The sequence below is a fragment of the Choloepus didactylus genome, chromosome 14 (assembly GCF_015220235.1).
Source record: "Choloepus didactylus isolate mChoDid1 chromosome 14, mChoDid1.pri, whole genome shotgun sequence".
NCBI lineage: Eukaryota > Metazoa > Chordata > Mammalia > Pilosa > Megalonychidae > Choloepus > Choloepus didactylus.
Window position 1 is genome coordinate 37,068,187 of NC_051320.1, and position 19,558 is coordinate 37,087,744.

At 40.4% G+C, this 19,558-nt stretch overlaps 1 protein-coding gene across 3 annotated transcripts in view; it reads right to left on the reverse strand.

Moving 5' to 3' along the window:
* Positions 1–19,558, reverse strand: part of PAG1 (phosphoprotein membrane anchor with glycosphingolipid microdomains 1) — a 157,564-nt gene that overhangs the window by 105,186 nt on the left and 32,820 nt on the right. For all 3 annotated transcript variants that reach the window (XM_037803639.1, XM_037803637.1, XM_037803638.1), the window contains exon 2: positions 7,218–7,285. The gene's annotated coding sequence lies outside the window, so the exon portion shown is untranslated. The remainder of the gene's footprint in view (positions 1–7,217; positions 7,286–19,558) is intronic.

Here is a 19,558-nt window from a genome sequence, read left to right on the forward strand (position 1 = left end):
TTCTACACACTGGGGATAGAGAGTGAACAAAACTTCCTTGTAGATGAAGACTGACAACTAAATCAACACTAAAGTATCAGATACAGAAGGAAAATTTTAAAAGATAAAGCAGAAAAAAGTGATAGAGTATCTTTGGGGTTTCCCGAGCCACGGTGTTTAGGAAAGCCCTGAGGAGGTAACCTTTACGCTGATTTCTGAATGATGAGAAGGAATCAACCTCTGTGGTTTCAACTATAAAAACTTTGTTGGGAAAAAAAACTATGGATGGCAAATTGGAGAGAAGCGATCGAGAGTCCAGATTTATTCTCATAATTCATATTAGAATATTTGTCAGTTTATATGAAGGGATTATAAAACAGAGCAATTCAAAATCACTCAATGATAATTACAATTCAGTAACTATACAGTTCAGATAACAATGTCTCAGTTATTGTGCTGGTTTGTATTTATTGTGTCCCCCAGAGAAAGCTATATTCTTTAATGCAATCTTGTGAGGGAAGACTGTTTAATCTTTTTGGTTAGGGTGTGACCTCTCGATTGAATGTTTCCATGGAGATGTGACTCAATCAACTGTGGATGAGACCTTTGATTAAATTCTCTCCATGGAGATATGGACCCCACCCACTCAATATGGGTCTTAATTGAATCACCGGAGTCCTATAAGAGCCCACAAATAGAAGGAGCTAAAAGCAGCAGAGAGATACTTCTGGAAAGATGCCTGTTGATACTGATGCTTAGAGGTACTTGGAGATGCAGACACAAGGACGTCTAGCTAAGAGATGGAGCCCAGAATTTGCCCCAGGATATGCTAAAACAGGACTCCCAGGCACTTAGAGAGAAACGTCCTGGGGGAAAGAACCAAGAATGCACAGGAGCTGAGAGAGGAGCTGGAACACAACCCGGGATCAACAGATGCCAGCCACATGCCTTCCCAGCTAACAGAGGTTTTCCAGACACCATTGGCCACCCTTCAGTGAAGGTGTCATCTTGTTGATGCCTTAGTTTGGACATTTTTATGGCCTTAAACTGTAAATTTGTAACTTAATAAACCCCCTTTATAAAAGCCAATCCATTTTTGATATTTTGCATAATGGCAGCATTAGCAAACCGGAACAGTTATCTATAAAAGCACCAACACTCATCCCACCAGCCACCCATTTGCCTTCAATTCTGGGTTGCTATTTGCAGCCTATTCCACACTCTCATATACTCAGGAGGCAAGTGTGTCTCCAGTTAAAGCAAACAGGAGATCTTTCTTTGGGAGAGGCTCAAGAACACATCATACTCCTTGCATTCACTTGTACTCAGCTCTATATCATATCACATAACCTGTTTGGCTTCATAATTGCCTATCAACACCTTTACTGTATAGACACATTTTACATGCATTACATATATTCATTTGTGGAATAAAATTAAATTCAAACTTTAACAGCTGGCAGCACACTTTTGAACTACAGGGCACTGGGTGGGCAGAGGGAAGGATCATGTTGGTGAAATGCGGAACCCTGGTTTGCCCTGCTAACGTTTCTATGTTTTCTGATGGTGCTGTTATGAAATATTTTTCACAGAATTTTCAATCTTTTGGTTCTTCCCCTATATTAAGTATTGGGAAAAATTTTTATTCCACCCGCTTTTTTAAGACCACCAGAAACAGTGTTAACTTTGTATTTTCATCAGGGATCTCCAGAAGTGCATGACACCATGATCAAATTTCACCATTGGTGGCCTTAAGGCCTTGCTGATAATCTAATTTAGAAAATATTAAGAAACTATGAGAGCTTCCTGGTTGAAACTTACAACGGCACCCAGTATTTTCGGTATTTATTTTATTACCAACTTGCCTTCCATCACCCAGCAGCCTGTGGTAGATAATGAAATGAGTGTCTGGGATGTCTGACTCCCTGACCAGTTCCACCGTGCTAAGATCAGATAGCTAACACAAAATTAGATGGTTAAAATTCCAGATGTTAACATTCTAGCTACTAGATGCATTAAAAGAAAGTTATCATGGTAAAAAATATGTATAACATAAAATTTGCCATTTTTACCATTTGCAAGTATACAAGCCAGTAGCATTAATTACTTTCACAATGTTGTGCTACCATCACTGCCACTGATTACTGAAACTTTCATCACCCCAAACATAAATTCTGCACTCGTTAAACAATACCTCCTGGTCCCCCTCTCTCCCTGGTTTCAGCTCATCTCTAATCTACTTTTTGTCTCTATGAATTTGCTTATTCTAGATATTTGATAAATGTGGAATCATACAGTATTTGTCCTTCTGTGTCTGGCTTATTTCACTTAGCATACCGCTTTCAAGTTTCATCCATGTTGTAGCATGTGTCAGAGCTACATTCCTGTTTATGCCTGGATAATAGCCCACTGTGGCTATATAAAGCATTTTGTTTGTTCATTCATCTGTGGAAGGACACTTGGGTTGTTTCCACCTTTTGCATACTGTGAACAATGCTGCTATGAATGTTGGTGTACCTGTATCTGTTTCCCTGAGATGCACTTTTTAATGACTACAAAAATCAGTTAAGCTCAGGGAAGCATCAGGTAGTTATATTTTAAGTTAAAAAAATCTAATATTTTTCATGTGTTAAAAACTTTTAAAAGAAAGACTATATATAGGATATAAACACATGTATCAACAGACAATAATCACTTTCAGAATTGTACATGATTTACACGGCCTAGATAGGCACATAGTTTTCATATATGCCTTAGTGTACCAAAAAGTACACGAAAGTATACCAAAGTGGATGGATTATCACAAAGTGAACAATTCATAGAACTTCCCCTTGGGTAAAAAAGAAAGCCTACTTTGGGCTCCCTGTGCAGTATTATAGGCACATCCCTTGGGCATGAGTAGACAGATTTGCGATCAAAAAGGGTTCAACAAGGGATCGTCGCTGAAGCTTTGATTCTATCCAGCCTAAGGTTCTGATGGCCAGTTTTGCATCTGACATAGTCACAGCCCTGGCTTCAGTCACATGCATTTAGGTCCATTGGAAAAACAGCATAGAAAACAGAGGAATGAAACTTAACCATACACTGAAAATTTCCTTTTTCACTTGGAAGCCTGGCAAACGCACATTTTTAGGCTTATGCAGTTATTCTCTAGCATGTGAACATTGATTTTTGAGTCTTATGAAAGCTCTTCTCATTGGCATACACTACAGATTTACATGGCTGTACCTCCTGTCAGACATCATCTTTGCTTTATGAATAAATAAAACTATGCTCTAGGGAAACATTGATTTAGGAGGAAAAATCAATACACATCTAGCATGCAATAGACTCAAGCTCTAAACCTACTTAGCCCTGAAGTATATGCGATACTAAGCGTAAAGCCATACTTTTTGCTTCCTAAGTAAAGGTGTGTGAAATTGGCAGGTGTATGCTTGCCTTTCCTAGTCCTTGGTATTAACAAAATTCTTTTTTTTGTTTTAGAAGTGGTCAATTGATACTTCGAGAAGAAGGAAAGAGCAAGGGAAAGAGAAAAGGGGGATGGATGAAGCAACCAAATTGACATTTATGTGAATCTGGATTATGAGTATATAAGGATTCACTGTGAAATTTTTCATCACAAAAATTTGAAAAGTATGTATGTTTGTTTTGAGAAAACTCTGTAAGGCTAATTATCAACCAAGATGTTGATAATGTCCTCTTTGGGAAATGGGCTCATTTTGAAGGTTTTTTACTTTCTCTGGATTTTTGTATTTTCCAAGTTCATGTAGTGAAAAAATATATATACATATACACTCATACGCTTTTATAATTCAGAAAACACGCACAATAAATGTAGGGGAGGATAGCAAAAAAAAGTAGACAGACTGCAAAGTATTTTGTTGACTAATGGGCTAGAGATAAAGCTCACATCACAGCACTTACTATATTCAAGGCCAACTCCTTATTACTACTCTTGGATGTTTTTCGGGTCACAAGCAGGTTGCTATTAAAATTGACTGATTTAAAAAAATGAAACTAATAGCTTATGCTGGAATTATCCTCATTTTTGAGAGCCAAAGATCAAACGTGAGACAAAAGCTAGCTAAAATAATTATTTCCTTGGCTCTGAAATCACCTTACAACTTAAGTTTACTTTCACAGTGAAGACAGTTGTTAAAGTTCTGACATGCCCTGTGGTAACCTGTGATTACAAAACCACTCTAGAAAGCCAAGGCTCTTGCTTTCTTACTCAGAATTGACTTGAATTAAAAATGAATCCCATTATTTTTCCCTGGCTCCTCAAAGATATGGTTCATCATTAATTGTGTTAACTGTGGCCTCTCAAGAAACACACTCATTTGTGGATTTGGATTAGGAGCTCTCATGCTGCAGTGATGGCTGACTGGCTCACTGCACGTGATGGATTCAGTCTGAGTTCTCACTGCTCATCTTTCTAATCACTGGAAAGAGCAATTCTGGAAATTTGAAACACGCTTCTAAGACAAAGACACATGAGAAGCCTGAAAATGGGTTAGGGTAATTTAAATTTTGAATTCCAAATTAAAGCATAATAAAGTTAACTGCTATCATCACCAAAGTTGGTGGAGATATTGGCTGAATCTACTTCCTAGGTGGAAATACACAATTACAAGTTCCAAAAGTATCTAGCAGTGTTAATACTGAGAACAGAAGAGGGAAAGGGGCCATGAATCAGTTTTGGTGGTTCTTCTTTAATGCATGGATACCAAAAGCAAAATAGAACCCAAAACATTCTCGTTGAGAAAAAGAAGTACAGCTTATGATTAATTACTTTCCATGATTACTATCTTTTCCCTTATTAGTAGCAGAGATGCACTCCTTTAAAGAAATTAGAGTAGCCACTGTGTGTTACTATGTGCTAGACATTTATTAGATGTTTTAGATACAAAAATAATATCTGATCCTCATTTACGAGCTTTGTGGCTGTAGGGGAGTCAGACGTAACGTGGATAATTACAATACTGTGTGGTTAGTGATATAATTGAGGAGTTATGGGACCCCAGCTATACCCGGGGAGTCCGGGAAGCCTTCTCAGAAGAGACAGAAGTCATGAGGGTTCTTGAAGGATGCACTGGAGTTTATCAAGACAAACGGGGCCAGGGCATTCTTAGAAGTGTGAATAGCATGTGCAAAGGCATGGGTGCTGGAAAGGGCACGGTGTGGTGGGAACACCCTGAGAAATTCAGTCCTAATGAAGCACAGGCTGCAAAGACAGGGAAGGTAGGCAGCGTGGGGGGCTGGGGAAGGGGCAGTGCACGGGGCCCATCGTGGAGGTCCTCACCAAGGTGACTGGATTTATTCTCGAGGTTACGAGGGGAGTGTGGAAGTCATCAAGTGGGAAATCACACTATAAATTTGGGAGCAGGGTGGTTAGAGTGGGGAAAGTCTGTCGGAAGAGAGCTCCATTAAGTCCAGCAACAGACCAGCAGAGCTGAGGAGGCCGGGACTAAAGGGGAGGCAGAGGAGAGGAAAGTCGGAAAGATACTTAAAGTTAACATCTGGGACAGTGGCAGTTAATAGTCACTGTTGTCACTTTTGTGTGTTATTTTAAATCTAGAATCTGGTGTGGCCTGAATGTGGAGGGTAAGGCATTGTCAGGAGAGAGATTTCTGGCTTCAGTTACGGGGTGGATGGTGATGCTGTTAATTGAAATATTGATTACAAGGGGAGGAATCACAGTAAGCACAAGATGAGTATGTGGGGGGTGGGGTGGGGGAAGACATTCTCCCTGTATAAATATTAATCTTGAGATGGGCTTGGGGCATACGAATGGGATAACCAAAGAGTTGGAGGCCAGAATTTGGCAGAGAGCAGCTGGAAATTCCAGATTAAATTTAAAAATGGCAGAACAGTACACTGACAGTAAAATTAAAGCAATCAGGTATGTACAAAAAAGTAGCCACACAATAAAATGCTTTCCAGAAACATCTTACACTACAGAAACATCTGATACCTATTCTAAAATACATAGTCTCGCATTGAATCTTAATTGCCCTTAACTGGAAAATGCCCTACATTTCTAGCCCACAAATAAGATAGATGTATAAGGCAAGCAGCTCCAGTGGAAAGGGAAGTGCATAAGAGCAAACTATTTAATCCCTGTATCAAGTTTTTGGTCAAGTGTTGGGAGATCAGCAGAAGGAGTGTTTGGAGTGTGGATAATCGAATCTCTTAATGCACCAATTCTTTAGCTTGAGTTAACTAACAAAAGGCAAGCTGTTTTCCAGATCTAGAGTTATATTTAGAAAGAGTTGGCCTCAAGGGGCCCTCAGAGGGAACCAAAATGACTCTGAAATAGATCCCTGCTCTCCTAAGATGGAAGGGTTACTCGGGCAAGAGAAAGAATTTCTTAACAAGTTGAAGGAAAGAATTAATTAAAAGACAGTGCCCTATTTTACAAGATTCCTTCTGGGAAGAGATTGTAAAAATTCAGGCCAGATGTACTTCCTTTCCAGACACAGAGGGGTTAGGGAAGGGTGTAAAATGGATAAGGGGCATTCAAGTCACAGCACTTGATGCTTGTAAATCTTTTAAATGGGTGGACATAACACTTCGAAGTCCGAGGATTCATTAGAAAAACTGATAACCATGTAATGAACTAATTGCTAAAATCGAATATACAATGTCTTTGTGTTAACTTGTCTTTCATTTAGGTAGGATGATTTTTCTAGATTTGGCTCTGTTCACAGATAACTGAAGGTCATTAAGGAATTTTTGATATCGCTTTATTATCTGCACTAAATGAGATTCTGAATGCCATTAACAGTGATAACGTATATTCAGGTTTTGTTGGTGGCAACAAGCACTGGACTAGGGACTTCATATTTACATGCCTCGCTCTATTAATCCCTCCATCGACCCCAGGAAGCTATCCACCTATCATCCCCATCCTATAGATGAGAAAAAAGACTCAGAGAAGGTAGGCAATTTGCCCAATGTCACACAGGCATTACAAGGCAGAGCAGGGCCATTCATAACCAGAGGGAAATGCCATGTCACAGGCGGCACTTGCACTGGTGTCTTTCTCGGTCTCTACAGCAGAAGTGCTAAATTCAAAAGCAGGCTAACCAACACCCGTGAGATTTTTCAGCTTGGAAGCTGTGTCCAGGGCACTATGACTTGAACTTCCCAAGTAAAGTACTGATACCTGGACACAAAGTTAAGCTAAATGCAAGCTTGAATGAACGGTAATGTAGAATAAACCAGATGATGAATACCTTGAAATCACTCTTTCCCACCTCCAGAGTTGCACTCCACTGATGAAACGGGAATGACCACGTGCTTTCTGGAAAGGAAACACAAGAGGAAACAATTTCAAAATTCTGAACTTGTGCACTGGATTTAAAACTGTAGTAACTAAGAGTGAAATGATTATCTTTTCATTTCCTTATCAACATTTTAGACAGTAATGAAAGCAACTGACAACAGTTTGTTTAATTGACCTTAGTATATAAAAAAAGAACACGAAAAAGCAAACATTCAAACTTGCTCTTAAAATATTCACAGACCAATATATTATCCCAAATTTCATAGACGTAAAAAAAATTAAAATGCTGGAAATCACATGTGCTCTCAATGATTAATAATTAATTGTGCCCATGTTTGTTTTTACTTATTGCCTCAGTCTACCTCTTTCTCACAGACACTCCTGAGGGAGGCTTGGCATTGGCACTGCACCACACATCTCAAATGTGGACAGTACCATTTGTGCCAGGTGCCATGGATTAAAACAAAAACAAATGGCCTGATGCCTGAAGAAGATAACAGTCTTGTCAGAAAAAAGATGGATGAAACAAAATTGTACAGAACCATGTGATAATTGTTATAATAGGTTTTTCCATATTATTCCATATCTTCATCTTGAAATATGGTATTTTTCTTTATTAGAGAAGTTGCAGGTTTACAGAAAAGTCATGCATAAAATACACAAAATACAGAGTTCCCATATACTACCCTATTACTAACTCCTTGCATTAGTGTGGTATATTTGTTACAATTCATGAAAGAACATTTTTATAATTGTACTACTAACTATAATTGTACTATTAACTATAGTCCATTATTTACAACAGGGTTCACTGTGTTGTACAGGCCTAGGTTTTTTGTTTTACATTTTTATTCTAGTCACATATATACATCTTAAAATTTTCCCTTTTAACCACATTAACATATATAATTCGGAGCTGTTAATTACATTCACAATGTTGTGCTACCATCACCACTGCCCATTACCAAAACTTTATAATTAACCCAAATAGAAATTCTGCACAATTCATTTTTGTTAGCATGGTATCCCTATTTATGCTTAAAATAAAGCTACATCACTTTATTTTAAGAAAGAAATATCACTTTCTCCCAAGAGGAAGTATGCTTCAAGTTTGAGAAATGTAATCTTAAATCTAAAATACTGCTTTTGTAGAATTGTGGGTCTAAGAAATCATTTTAAAACATGCTAAGCGGAAGAAAAAAGCTCTAGTATTAAAAGAAAGACCCAATAACCAGATAGAATTTTCTTTAGAAAAGTATCCAGTGAGGTTAACCAATGATTTATTTTTCACAAAGTTTAAAGGGAAAAGAGGGAAATAGTTCTTAAAGATCTAAGGCAAATAGTAAAGTTGACAACAAAGAAGGTGATGGCCACTTCATGACTTCCAACTCCAGACCCACCAGAGGCTGCAAGACGACAGTTCTCACCCTGTCTCACCCCCCAAGGAGCCCCTGCCCTTGGTCTAAAAGCCTTTTGGAGGTGAGAGCTAGAGAAAAGTGCATTAGAAAGTGAAGGAGAGCTACATGTCAAGAAGCAGGAGGAGAGAAAAGATCACATTTGCCAAGAGCCCACTTTCAACAAAAAAAGGTAAGGGGAATTCTCTCCTCCTTGCTCTGTGCTGGGAAATCCCCCATCCTGAACCACTAAGCACTACAGCTCATAACACCGGGCTCCAGGTTTCCACACCAGCCTGAATCTCATTATTTATGAAACAGGGAAGATGCATTTCAATTCTAAGCAACTGGATCAGAAACAAGCATTTGGGAATAGGACCTGTTTAAAAGTGGAGAAGTAACTAACCTTGTTTTGAGTTGCTTATGATGGTGTTTAAAAAACTATTCAATCTGTTTAATGAACACTTACTGACACTCTTCTACACAACGGACAGGTATACAAAGGCAAAGAAGACAGGGCCTAGTACGGGAGATCACATTAGCAACGAGTACCAGATCGAGGCACACAAGTAAAGTAGAAGTATGTACAGGTTGTGGATACTGTACAGAAAAAAGTAGGGTTCTGTGGTCCTGGAGGGCCCCATTCTTACAGCTCCCCAGCCAGTATCATCTCTCATCCCCCTCATCCTTCTCCACCCCCACCCCCAGAGTTTTCCATACTTCTACCACATTGCTTTCTTTAGGTCCAAACAATTAATATAGTAATAAAAATCTGACAAAGCACTTGTTTTAAGCATTTGTTCTAAGTATGCTTGTAAAGAGTTAGTATCTAGTAGGCGAGTCCTCCAACTTGTCCCAGCCTCTTATGCACATGCTGTGTCCTTAGCCTGTCCCCACTTCCTCAATCATCTCCTTCCTTTATTTAGAGTCCAGTAAAGAAACAAACTATAAATACCAGTGCAAAGTATATGCTCTAAACCAGTTTTCTCAACCTTGGCACCTATTGTTATCTGAGACTGGATAATTCTTTGTTGTAGGGGGTTAGCATTCCCCCCACAATTGTGACAACCAAAAATGTCTCCAGACTTAGCCAAATGTCCCCTGAAGGACACAGTGACCTCTAGTAGAGAACCACTGCTCTAAATTAATGATGACTTATCAAAGCACAATAATATATATAACCTAACTTCTTTATAATGCAGGAAGACAGGAGTGTGGATGGGAACATCAGAAAGGCACAGATTGGGTAGTGAGAGGGAGGAAGGGACATGTTTTGAACACCTGCTGTATTCTCAGCCATGAGCAAGGTCAGTCTCACTTTATCTTATTTAACACTCACAAAACACTCTATGCTCTTCCCCCTAAATCAGAGCACACTCAAAATCTTGACAGACAACTACTTAGTGCATATTGACCGTGTAACTGAAACCAAAACTCTTCAGAATAAAATATAAACAGATAGATATTACTAGAACTTAATACAGATGTTTATACGCCTTTCTTCACTTTCAGTGGACGAAAAGCCTAACTTCTCATCCTTGTGAATAAGCAGCACTCTACTTTCTCATGGAAAACACCTCCATTTTGTGATGGCTCAGGCTATTTCCTCCACCAACTCATAGCTATGTGGTCACTTTCCTAATGGTAGGCCCCAATGGAGTCAGATGAATGGTTAAAATATCCCCTTTGTTAAAATCCCAGTGAACTGGCATGTTTATCATGTATAACTATTGCAAATGTTAACTGGTTACAGCTTTTTGCCAGTGTCCTAAGTGGAAATAACAATGCTGTGCAGCCCAGTGCAATGTGCGTTGGTTAAATCCTGACTTAAGCCACTGACTGCTCTACGAGTCTACTGAGAGAAGGGACAGGATGTAACGGTCAGAACTGGAGGTTAGACATTTTCCCAGTTGACCTTCAAAGGGTGTGGAGAGCTCAACAATCTACATTAAATTCAGTACATTGAAATCCAAAAGGGTCCCCAAAGAGGGAGCTCCCTTAGCCCTCTCTATTCAAAAAGGACCAGAGTGGCTTTATAAATATTTATATTAATGTCTTTTTCCTAACTGGCTTTTTCTGATTCCATTCAAATATATTAATATATTCTACTCTAATATATATTCAAAAAAATTTTTTAAGGAGAGTCTCCATGTGCTGGCCACTACTCCAGGAGAGGTTTCCAATACTGGCCTAAACAGACAAAACTCTCGGCCCTCGTGAACCTTTTTAGTGGAAGTGGAAGAGACAGACAAATCAATCCGTGAGTAAAATTGTCCAAAGCCAGTTTGGGGAAACAGATTGCCTTGGGTGGGGCATTATTTACATAGGGAAATCAGGAAAGGCCTCCTTAAGAAAAGGGTAGTTGAGCAGAGTCCTGAAGGAGGTGAGAGGCAATCATGGGGGACCAGCAAGGGGCAGACTCGGGGGAGTGGCAGGAGAGGAGGTCAGATAGGGTCCACCATCCTGGCCCGTCCCTGTGACCGTCCGGATGGATCCACCCAATGCAGACAGCTGGGGGGGAGCCAGGAGAGGGAGTAGGAGTAAGTTCTTGTCGAAGTCATGCTACAACAGAAGAAAACAGGTAGCAAGGTTATCAGCTGAGAATGTTAATGGAGACCAGCCAGCAGGTACAGTGTTGGGTGTTCCTTCAGCCACATTCACCAGCACAGGTGACAGCATGGAGTAGCTAGTTTGGTTATGCAGGTTTGGGGTTTTGCCAGGTGAGTATAATAAAGAAAGAGACGAAGCGGCAAAGACCTTGAGGGTGTATGAAAGGAGTGATTACAAAGGCAGATCATGGAATCTAAGCTCGGTAACTAGGAAAGGAGAACTAGTATTGGTGAGGGGAAGGGGGCAGGGCGGTGACAGACTGAAAATTAATAGGATTAAAGGACTGCATTGGTGGAGTCCAGGAATGGTTGGATTTAAGATGCCAGCGAGGTGAGCTGGCATGTCAGGAGGTGCTGTGCAGAGAGGATGGATGCTTGAACAGGGACGGGTTAGAGCCTCACTACTCAATGTGTGGTCCCTGGACCAACAGCCTCAGCAACACCTGGAAGCTTGTTAGAGCTGTAGGATCTTGGGCCCAACCTCAGACCTTCTGAATCAGAACCTGTATTTTAACAAGATCTCTAGGTGATTCGCCAGCACACTAAATTTGGCAAGAACTGGCTTAAACCACCGTTATGTATGAGCCAGGTTGGTTTATTCTCTACTCAACCAGAAGCCACAGACACCCTATAAAAAGCTCTTTTTGAATAGGTTTCTGAGATTAGGGACTTCTCTGGGCATCTGCTTTCCATTCTCCACTTTAAGTGGCTCATTTTGGTTTTTTAGGTTTCTACTCAGCTAGGTTTCTACTTGTGCACTTGCCCTGCCCTGTCATGCAGCTTTACAGTAGAGCTGGGCAGGCTTTAGATTCTGTCTTACCGAAGAACACTTCTCCTCCGAGTGCCTGGCTCATGTTCTCACCCCTTCTGTGGGCAGATGCCGTCCCCTTCCTTCCTGAGCCCAAGCTCCAGGTGTCCCACCCCTGGCAGGGGCCAGCAACCGCACTCTCGTTTGCCTGGGAGGGGGCAGCCAGATGCTTTGTGCCCTCAGCCCAGTCCATGTGCCCACAAAGATCTACTACAAGGCACAAATGCAAAACACATCGTACTGCCATCTGTGGCTTTTTAAAAGTTGAGCTACCTGCTATACTAATTACTCAAGATTTTGTATCTTCTTTAATATCAGTAGACGGCCTTCACTCTTCACAGTTAATTTTCTAAAAGAGGGAAAACAACAGCTGTGTAAAACATTACAGCATGAAAGATGAGGGTGAGCCTAATTAATGCAGGCTTTGCCTCAATAACAGCTTTATTCCTAATAAACAGAGTGACATTTGTATTAACCCAGACACAAGCGCCTGTACAAATATTCACACATGAAAGAATATAAAAATACCAAATTCAATCTTTTATTTCAAGACTCAAATGATTTCAGATGTTACCACTTGTAATATTTTTATTATGATTAATAAGAATTGCCAACTAAAGGGCCTTATTCTTTGCAAACACTGTGTGCGCTACAATTCCATATATCCTCATCTCATGTAATTCTTGCAAGAATTGCGTTCCATACTGTTATTACCTCAATTCTACAGATGGGGAAACTGAGGCTTAGATAGGTCAAATAATACAGCCAGTGAGCGGTGGAGCAAAGTTGCAAACCCAAGTATATCTGACTCCAAAGTGGTGCCTCACTTTCTAGCACTATTTTAGAAAAATATGGTCATATCGAATTCTCTCTGCATCTTTACATCCCTAAACCTACACAGTCACAACTAAATTATGTGCCTGCCTGAATCAAGAAGTTGTAAACCAACAGTCTCTAATCCCATTATTAGTAAATATTTGATCTGATATAGAGACCCTTGGTTAGATGTGGCCATTTTCCAAATCAATGAACTAAGCCAACCTGGCATCCCTCTACTAAACTGAGATACAGTTATAAGAAACTGGCTGATCAACATGGGTACCTGGATGCAATCTCCAGTGGGTGGGTGGCCTGGCTTCTAGGAATAGAACCTGCTTTGCTATCAGGAGAAAATGCTGGCAATGCCCGATCATCTGGTTCCCTCCTCCACTAAGGCAGCCAGACTTCATGTCAGTTCAGCAACTGCAAGTGTGTTTAGAAGAAAAAGAATTCAATCCAAAAATTTAGGAAATTCCTGTATAAGTTAATATCTGTGAGGCTCAGACACACCAGTTTCCTTCTCTGCATCACTTATCTGCCCACGATTTGCAGATAGCAATGTCCAGCCCTGCCTGCTCTGCTTCCCAAGGATGGCGTGAGAATGGCCTCATGGGCCTAAGGCCCTCGGGTGGGAAGAGCTGGGTTCACAAACCTGTGAACACATGCTCAGTGCTGAGCCACACAAAATCTGTCCCAGGCACCTGCATATAGCAATCAGGGTTAGGCATGTGGGGCTGATAAAATATTTCTTCTGAAGTGGATGAGGCCAAAATAAACCCAACGACAACAAAAAATAGCTTCAGAAACTGACCTGCCCATTCCCCATCTGTAAAACAGAAACAGAAATCTCTTGTGTTTAAATAAACATTTTAGGGCAACCTTTGCAGTTTCTCAGATCTTAAAAGGAACAAAATCTGTAAGAAAATAAATATCCTAAAGTGCATGCTAAACACACGTCCTTTTCATTTTAATGTGCTCCGTATGTGGATGAACATTTATCACTCAGTATTTATTACTGCCTCAATATTTATTACTGTCTCTATGTATATTTCCTTATCTGTCTTAGGTTGTCAAGTTTTATAAGGCTGGGACCAAATCTATTTAGTTCTTTTTTGTAAAGCATGTGAAACTGTTATGCATAATTAGGCACTTAAAGGATTTTTCATGAAGATGATTATGAAAAATGAAAATAGCTAATACTACGGCAGGCATGTTTCAAAAACCTCCCTGTCTTTTCTGACATGTCAGATGATCACACTTTGGTGGAACTGCAGAGTTAATGGAAGCCTGGGCGTGGGGAGCATGCAGAGCTTGGTAAATGAAGTGAGGTCTGCAGATCAGCAATATCAGCATCACTTGTTAGAAATGAAAACCTCAGGCCCCACCCTGACCTCCTGAATCAGAATCTGCAGATTAGCAGATTGCCCAAGTAATCTGTATGCACCTTCAAGTGTGAGCAATACAGATTTAGAAACCATCAAGTTCAACTGCTTCATTTTACAGAGGAGAAAACATGAGACCCAGAAGGGGACTTATAAGCAGTTACATATCCTGAACTGAGGCTCAGACTTCCTGGCTCCAATGTTTTACAGCCTCTTTCTCCCTCAGGATTACTCTTCCTCAATATTATTCAATGGGTCTACAGTAATATTAAAAAAAAAAAAAAAATCCACAGCTTGCAGAGAACACTGGTTGTTCTAATTTGCCATGTAAGTCTTTATTCTTCTAACATTTTGAATACACTTACAAAATGCTGGGAATAGGAATGTAAGAATGCTTATTACATGCTGCCAAAGATGAGAGAACACACTGGAGTGGTGTGTAGAACTGGACATCATGCTTTTTGGTTGAGATCTGTACCCCCTATTTTTGTACATTTCTGGTCCAGGGATATAGCCCAGGCTGCCTTTTACCTCTGACCTTTATTTTCTTCCCTACACCATTAAATGTTTCCATGTCCTGGCTTACCTATAGATCTGCCTTGGAGTTCTCATATCCACCCAAATGAATGTGAGGATATTTACCCCAAAAGAAAAAAAAAATCAGAACAATTTTAAAACTCAACTTCTTGGAGTGGCTGTTGATACGCCAGTTTGTATCTTTTGCATTGTTGCATCTTTTAGACCAGTTCCCTCCTTACCTCCCCCATCCAACCACGTTACACACTTCTGACAACACAGTAGAGGCCACTACTTTCTCATTGGGGAAATTTTACTATGGGCTGTTTTCTTCCCTGAACATCAGCCATGGAAAGCAATGAGTAAAGAATATTCAATAATACTCAAGTTCCATCACTGCTGTGCCACTAATATTTTCCATGAGTGAAAGGGACGGGCATGAACTTGCATCTGAGTCTGTATATGGCAAATACCTGACTCGATTCACATTTGAACACTGACTGGCATCCTCCCAACATATGGTGACTTTTTTAGAGAAAAAATCTTAATTTCTCCAGGTATGAAAAGATTGAGTCTACTTTCATCCACAACTGTAAGGCTTTTTTCTGCACATTTAGAAATCAGGAAGGAACTTGTTGAATATAAAAGAAAAGCACTGTATTGAAGAAGGTATGTTTTAAAAACACAAAAGGTTAACTGAATAAAAAATTCAAGGTTTGGTATAAAGAACAAGAAAATTCTGCTAAAAGCAAAATGTTTAGATTAGTTGGAGACAAGGAAAGACAGATCTATGTTGTAGGTTCCACCCCCTAAGTAAACCTTGAAACAGACCACCATATCAAAGAGAGCCAGAAGGGGATGGGCCTGCTTTAAAAGCATTCTCCTCTCCATCAAGGCAGCATCTATCATAAAAGAACATCATTCCTGGTTGCTGCAAAGGAGAGGCTAGGCCTCCCTGTATTTGTGCCTAAGAGTCTCCTCCTGAATGCCTCTTTGTTGCTCAGATGTGGCCCTCTCTCTCTGGCTAAGCCAACTTGAAAGGTGAAATCACTGCCCTCCCCCCTACGTGGGACCAGACACCCAGGGGAGTGAATCTCCCTGGCAACGTGGAATATGACTCCCGGAGAGGAATGTAGACCCGGCATCGTGGGATGGAGAACATCTTCTTGACCAAAAGGGGGATGTGAAAGGAAATGAAATAAGCTTCAGTGGCAGAGAGATTCCAAAACGAGCCGAGAGGTCACTCTGGTGGGCACTCTTATGCACAAATTAGACAACCCTTTTTAGGTTCTAAAGAATTAGGGTAGCTGGTGGTGGATACCTGAAACTATTAAACTACAACCCAGAACCCATGAATCTCGAAGACAGTTGTATAAAAATGTAGCTTATGAGGGGTGACAATGGGATTGGGAATGCCATAAGGACCAAACTCCACTTTGTCTAGTTTATGGATGGATGAGTAGAAAAGTAGGGGAAGGAAACAAACAGACAAAGGTACCCAGTTTTCTTTTTTACTTCAATTGCTCTTTTTCACTCTAATTATTATTCTTGTTATTTTTGTGTGTGTGCTAATGAAGGTGTCAGGGATTGATATAGGTGATGAATGTACAACTATGTAATGGTACTGTAAACAATCGAAAGTACAATTTGTTTTGTATGACTGCGTGGTATGTGAATATATCTCAATAAAATGATGATTAAAAAAAAAATAAATAAAAGAACAAATCCCAAAAAAAAAAAAAAAAAGAACATCATTCCTTCATCTGGGGGAAAGTACAAAGAGAAGATTCTGCTGAACTGCACACCCCAGGATCCATGTTGGGAACTGGACAAAGTATCAGGTTTTAGAAAACCTTCACTGGGCCTTTGGGGTTGTGTTAAATTGTTATATCAAGCACTCAGAACAGGGCCTAGCACTGGGCTCACTTTCCCAAATTCTCATAAAGCAGTATCTGAATGCAGCTTCCTAACTGCTGTCCCTTTGGATGAGGCATGTGCTATTAGCCACAGTCCTTACCACTCCCTATTGTTTCCCAGATACCACAGACAAATGCCAGCTTCCTTTTATTGTTGAGTGGCAGTGTTGTTTTTCATAAAGCAGGGTTACAGGAAAGTGATGTATTTTAACACTTCTATTAAATCACTGGCCTCATGGAAGGGCTTTGTGTTCCTCTGGTCCACTTCATTCATTTATGGGACCTGTCTTTCCTTGGTTGACATTTGAGTTTGACTCTTGCCTTGCATGATACTGTAACATTAATCCCCACCCCCCCACCCTTCCCTCCCACATATACACCTCAGCATGGACCTAACATGAGGTCTGCAGTGGGGGTCCTGCTGGTGGGGAAGGGGACAGGAAGGGGCAAGTTGAAAAAGACAAAAGAGGAGTGCCTATGCCTTCCTCACTTGGATCTCCCATCCCTACAGGACCTAGAAAGAAAAATGCAGTAAGTGGTAAGGGAGACTAGAAAAGATAATTGAAAAAAGTCACTTCATTTCCTTCTAGAACTTCTGGAACTCCCTTCTCCAGCTTCCACTTCCGGTGGGGAAGTCAGGTCTATAAGGAAGGATCAGGAGTGGGGAGGAGGAGGCAGGAAAGAGAAACATTTCCACCCTTACTCTTCCCAACTCTCTCACCCCACTCTTCATCATCTCCCACCTCAGATAAAGTTGGCAACTGCTGAAGGAATGGGAAAGAAAGAGAGACGGTAATGAAGCATAAGGGGCAAGCAAACCTCTTCACACCACCCTTACCCACTATCTCAAAAGCCTTTAACTTCCTCTCATTCCTATTCCAATTCTCAGTCCCAAACCTCCCCTCGGCCATGTGAATCCCTCTTCCCCCAACCCACTCTGCTCCTTCTCCACCCCTAAATCCAAAGGAGCTGTGCCAGAGGCTGGAAGGGCAGCTCTCCAAGGAGACAGGAATCTCATCTTATTCAATTTTAGTATCACTGTGCCTACTGCAATGACTGGATCAGTGAAAGCCCTTGGAAACCAACGCTGAACTATAAAGTATTTTTCCTTAAAGAATCATTGGTATAAGTGTCCTAAGCAAACCCCCCAACAGGCAGAAGCAGGAAAAATATAGGTGTCTGCTAATTTATTCTTTCAGTGCCAGAGTTTCTGGGTTCAGACTACTCAGTTGCATACTTTTTCCCCATACACTTGTGTATGGAGATAAGGCAGCTTATACTTTTAATCTTTTAATAAAATCAATACAAAAATATTTAACTCTATTGTAAAGAAACTTTAAAAACAAATATTTTGAAAAGAATTGAAGTCAATTAATGTCATTGCAATTTGAAGGTTTTTCTTTGGCAGTCCTTGGAAAAGCGCAGATAAGAGTTAAGATTTTTTCCTACAGGGCCAAAGCTCTTCCTAATATCACTTTATAAGTCACAAATGGATGCATTCGGGAAATAAGCAGATGTTTGGGTTTGGTGCACAGAATGAACCTGAAAATAGAAGGTTGGAAATAAGTTCTCTAAAGCGATATCTGAAAGCACTCCTGCATTGGCAATGGTCCTAAACACATACGCTTTTCTTTATCCTTCCTTATTTTATCTAAAATACTTCCCAAGCTCCTGGCTCCTCACACTTAGAAACAGGTTGTTTCAGATGACCTTGTAGGTAAAGAATAAAAAAATGCAATTGACAAAGAAGAAAAATAAACTGAAAAGTGTAGAGATGTTGCTATTTATGAAAGGAAGCACTGACTTTTCAGTGCAGGAGAGAGTAAGGTCTCTGTCTTTGCCCTTTGAATCTTCCCCTCCTATAGCAGCAAACACAGATATTGGGCTTACAGCATACGAGACACTGGTCTATGCATGTTTCATGTAATAACAACCCTATGAGGTAAGGACTATTATTATACCTGTTTTGCAGACGAGGAGACCATCATATAGGGAGGTTAATTATTTGTCCAAGGTCACACAGCTAGTAAGCTGCTGGGGGGTAGAAAATGAATACAGATGGTCTGGTCTCCAGAGTTTCAGCCCTTCTCTCAACTTTTACTCTATTTCACAGTCTGTCACTCATTTCTCCATGATCTTCCTTCTCTCCTCCAAATGCTGAAGTCTTTCCCACAGCAGCATCACAAACGAAGTCACTGAGCCCCTGCATTGGTAAAACTTGCCAGGTCTTGGTCTCCTAAACCCTCTCTTGGAATGAATGTGGATTACCAGCAGGAGGTAGGGCAGGAAGAGTCTACAAATTAGATCCCAAACAGCCTTTCCATTACTCTCCTCCCCGCCCCCTTACGTTCTATCAGCTCAAATGTTAATTTCTGCCATTAGGTATGGAAGCCAAACAAGTTGCCACTTCCTTACTAGTCACAGGCCCAGCAGGAAGGTCCTCATATACCTTGAATGTTCAGTCATCCCTTAGTCCCAATATGATGCATACAAACAATGCAGTCTCTGGGCCATCCACCTCTTGATCAGAAAAAAACAAAAACAAAATAACAACAACAAAAAACCACACTTCTAATTGCAATATAGTTTGCAATTCCATTATCCTCATCAAATATCAAATTACCTAGGAGTTCAATACAGCACATACTCAGTTCACATCTGAATGTCTACTCTGCGAAGTGCTACAAAGTATATCAACATGAATAACATAAATCATTTCTTCACAGTAAATTCCCCTTCTGAGAAATTCTTTACTTCCATTTCCTATTAGATCAACTATTTCACACGGAGTGTAAGAGAATCAAGACAGACACGCAGAGCTGGGTCTTAGCAGAGAAACAAGGGACT